This window comes from Citrus sinensis, chromosome 3 (genome assembly GCF_022201045.2).
Source record: "Citrus sinensis cultivar Valencia sweet orange chromosome 3, DVS_A1.0, whole genome shotgun sequence".
Classification (NCBI taxonomy): Eukaryota; Viridiplantae; Streptophyta; class Magnoliopsida; order Sapindales; family Rutaceae; genus Citrus; species Citrus sinensis.
In genome coordinates, this window is record NC_068558.1 from 17052510 (window position 1) to 17057300 (window position 4791).

At 33.8% G+C, this 4791-nt stretch overlaps 1 long non-coding RNA gene across 1 annotated transcript; it reads left to right on the forward strand.

Annotated features, from left to right (window-relative positions):
- Nucleotides 1-3205: 3205 nt before the first annotated feature.
- On the forward strand, nucleotides 3206-4040 carry LOC127901255 (uncharacterized). The gene is made up of 2 exons (XR_008053400.1): nucleotides 3206-3663; nucleotides 3799-4040. It is a non-coding gene; the product is annotated as an uncharacterized LOC127901255 (long non-coding RNA).
- Nucleotides 4041-4791: the final 751 nt, after the last annotated feature.

Here is a 4791-nt window from a genome sequence, read left to right on the forward strand (position 1 = left end):
AAACAAAAAAGACGGTTCCTAATATCCAAGATCTTCAGAAAGAGATAAAAGAAATCAAATGTGAAATCAGAGATTTAAAAGAAAAACAAAAAAGTGATTTTGATACTATCCAACTTCTTTTACAAAAGCAATTGCAGGATAATTCAGACAATGAATCTAATCCTGATGATGGTGATATTAAAGTAGAAAACATTGAGTCAGTACCACCTCATCCAGATTTTCTGATAAAGCTTCGTGCTCAGGCTATTTCGTTCTGGTATTAGAGCCAAGGGGAGGAAAGTGTTTTATTGTTTAGAGTTTCGTGTTTAAAATCTTGTGTTTAAATTCACTAAGTTTCCTACATCTTAAATTATGTAGTAACTCAGCGTTTTTATCACGAAGGTGTGAAGGGTCACCAATGAAATGGAGGGAAATGGTTAAAATTAGAGTAGCAACAGCATCCTGAATTGGATTGTTGAACTCATCAAAAATAGGGGCTCCATTTTCATCGACTTGAATGGAATTTAGAATGTCTAATTGTTGCTGATTAGTGAGAAGATGATCCCACCAACCTTTTAATTGACCAGTAAAACCGGCAATGAGGATTTCTGATATGGCACGATCAGAAGTTCCTGCTTGGGTTTTATAGGCATTGGCTGCCATTGTCATTTGTTGCAACAATCCTAGGATATTGTATTCGGACATGCCGTCAATATTCCACTCATAGACTGAAGATGCATTATATCGGGATTGATTTAATGCACTTGGTCTATTATCTATTGCTAGATCCGGTGGAGTCTTGACAGTTGGAAGGGCTATTTCCCAATGAATTTTGTTGGCTTTAGGAGTATAAGGTTCTTCTTTGAATGCTTCTATATCAGAAGAGGCTATAGACATTTGGTCTTGTTCTAATACTCCAATCTTGCTAGATTGAGGAGTATCAGGGGCTATCTGAACTTTGCTAGATGAGGAAGAAGCAGCTTTTATCCTATCTAATTGTTCTCTAATGGCTTTAGCAAAATCTGATTTCGACTCTTGAACAAGCTTTTGGCTAGTTTTCGAAACTTGAAAGGGTTTGAAAATAGGTTCCTTAAGCTTTTTGTCAGAATCCGATTTTGTTGGAATAGGAGAAATTGATGGAACAGTAATAGTTGACTTCTGAATTTGGTTTTCTATCCTAGTCAACTGCTTTCCGATTGTATTTAAGTTAGTATTACAGAAATTATTCTGTTGAATAATACTACTTAAATTTGCCTCTGAATCATTTGGTTTTGGAATTTTTTAAAGTGAAGCTCGAATTTGGACAGAAGGTTCACCGTGATCAATGGAATGATTGCCAGAGAAATTATTCTACTATCAAAAAAGAAATCCTTTCCATTGTTTTATGCATTACAAAATTTCAAAGTGATTTATTAAATCAAAAATTCCTACTTAGAATTGATTGCAAAGCTGCAAAACATGTTTTGGAGAAAGATGTTCAAAATATTGCATCAAAACAGATTTTTGCACGATGGCAAGCCATTTTAAGTTATTTTGATTTTGATATTGAATATATTAAAGGTGATACAAATTTTATTCCTGATTTTCTAACTCGGGAATTTCTTCAAAACAGATAATGCCGCCAAAGAAGAAAGACAAAGGTAAAGCTGTTCTTAAAGATTCTGAATCTAGAGCAACCTCTAAAGAACCCCAAGCTACCCCTTCTAAAGACAAATTACTTTCCTCAGCCATGCCTATTAAATCTTGGATAGAAATGGTTGAAAAACATGGTGCCCATTACAAAACCACTTCTTCTGATGACCAAGTAAAACAATGGATGAGTTCCATTACAAAGTCCCCTGAGCTTATGCTTGCCTTACAAAACCTTTCCCAAAGCCATATTTTCTCAAAAGAAGAAAAAGAAAACCCAATCTCCAAACATATTGTACTATCATTCCAATGTGCAGAAACATATTGTACTATCTGTTCTTTATCATTTTCTTTTTGCTTTAATATGCCTCCATAACCTAAATCAGATGCATCAGTTTCAACAATTTTAGGTAATGTAGGATTAGCAAGATATAAACATGAGATGCTTTTCACAGAATTCTTTATAAACTTTACAACCTTGGTATGTTCATCTGTCCAAGGAACATGTTTTTTCTTTAATCTATCATGCAAGGGTTTAGACATCCTATTAATGTTAGGACAGAAATCAAGAACATAATTTATTAAATATTATTTATTTATTTATTTTATTAAATATTGTTTATTTATTTATTTTTATAAGGATAAAATGGGAAGAGGGGGGAGTGGATTCCCACTCCCACCTCTCCCCATGGGAGTGGGAATCCCACTCCCCACTCCAAAATTGGATGGGACCCACGGATTCCCACTCCCACTCCCCCCTTTTTTAAGGTAAGTAAACACTGGAGTGAGAGGAATCCACACTCCACACTTCCACTCCAGAAAGTAAACACTGCCTTATAGGTGCTTTCTTGAACCTTACTTTAGGAAGATTTTGCTTTATCATTCTTCCAATTTTGATTACTTTTATTGTAATCATCACATGGTTAATAATTGTAACCACGATTACGACTATAACCACACTCAACCACGACCATGATTATAGTTATAATGTTTATAGCATCTTTGATTCTCACTATGACCGTTGAAACAACATTTGCTTCAAAAGTGGTGTTTGCTTTCGGAAATGGCTTTGTAACAGTCAAATGAGCTTGATAATCTTCATTAGCAATTCATTATTCTTCTCAGCAATAAAAAAAAGGCATGAAATTAGGTCAAAATACTTGTACTCACAAGCTCGATATTATTACTGTAGAACCATGTTTGATGCATGAAATGTTGAGAAGGTCATCTCTAACATATCTTCATCAGTAATATTTCCTTCACATAGTTTCAATTGTGATGTGATTCTGTAAAGCATAGAGTTCTAATTATGAACTAACTTGAAATCTTGCAGTTGAAGTTGATTTCATTCGCTTCGAGAATTTGGAAATATAATTGACTTTTATTGGTCATATCTATCATGTAATGTTCCAAAAGACATGTGGGTCCTTTACAATGAGATATGATGGTGAAGAAAGATTACAGTCTTGATGCGTTCTTGAGCAAATTCATTTTTGCTAGGCTTAATTTTGTTGCCGAGGCCCATGGCATCAGGGTGAATATCTGAATCAAGGACCTATGTAAAACATTTTCCATCGCATATATCAAAGGCTTCAAATGCTATCTTCATTAGGAGTGGGAAAAAAAAAACGGATTAATCAAAAACCGAACTGAATCGAACGGTTCAATTTTTGTGCGGTTTTTTTACATCTAAAAAACCGAATGAGTAATATAATAAAAATAGTAAAACCAATCGGTTCGGTTTTCGATTTTAAAAAAAACCAAAAAACCGAACCGGATATCAAATAAACCGAATGTCAAATAACAATCCCTAAAATCTGAAGTCTAAACTAAACAAGGCTGAACTCGTGACCTTCACCCGCAACACCTTCAACCGTTGGAATCTCGTCCCCGCTGTTCGTCGCCACTGCCCGTCAGTCGTCACCGCTGCTCGTTGCTGCTGTCACTGTGCTCCCCTGCTACCATTATTTGTCTGAATATAGTGGGCTCACCGCAAAGATTCTTTTGTTTTTGTCAACAAAATCTCTCAGTAGAACAAAAAATCGAACGAAAAAGGTTCCATTTTTCGTTTCGGTTTTATGAATTTGGTTTAAAGTTCATTTCTTTTTCCTTGTTCCCATGTTTTTGTTAATGTGCTTGAGTTATGTAAATATCGCTGCCGTTTTTGCCTGGTTTGTTCTGTTTTTGCAGAGAATAAAAACCAATAACTTGAGCTGCTGCTGATTGTTTCGTGTTTCGTTTCGTAATTTGTTGAGGTTCGTTCACTTGAGATGCTGTATTTAGTTATACCCATGACTACTAATTTGTATACCAAAATTGAATTTTGATTTCTGATTCATTCTTTTGTTTTTTCTTTTCCCCCATTTGGGTGAGATATGGTTTGTTTCTTTGATTGAAAGATGATTGAATGATTGGTTTTTTCAGTTTCTTTTCCCAAATCGCAAACTGGATACTGTTGAGATTGATCATGATTTTTATATCTTAGAGCTGTGTTTGAAAATGTTCTCTATAGTGTGCGGTGAATTGCTGGATTCACTGATATTTTCCAGAGCACGTAAAGCAGGTTCATAACTAAATGCTGGTGCTATGAATTGCTGGTGTTGTCTTTACTAATGATGAAAACTAAAGGTCTAAAGCAAGTTCAAATACGTCTCATTCATGACTTTTTAAGTTTGTATATTCATAACTAAATTAATTAATAAAAAACGCCAGCAAGTATTAATTTTTTCCAACAGGTTCAGACAAAAACATTTTCCAGCTGGTTCTGCTAACTAACTCTATATGGATCCTTAATTAAACTATAATCTAAATTGATTTTTTGGTTAATTTTTATTTTTTAGAGGCTTCCACCTATGATTTGACACATGTCCCAACAATCACGAAAATGGGGATAATAATAAAAGCAGTAAAAGATTAAAAACTTTTAACTAAGAAACAAATCGTTTGTTTAAATAAATTTTTATCTTTTATGTATGGGTCTTTATTTGAACATGTTATTTCATTCTTGAACATACTTTGAGACATATTTTGATTTTTTGTTTGTTAATTTTTTATGTTTGTGGTAAATTTATTAATTTAAGGTTTTAAATTTAAAAAAGCTCAAAATAAGTCCAATAGGCCCATAATCAAAATAATCGAACCGAATCGAATCGAATTATTTCGATTAATCGAATATTTAATTAT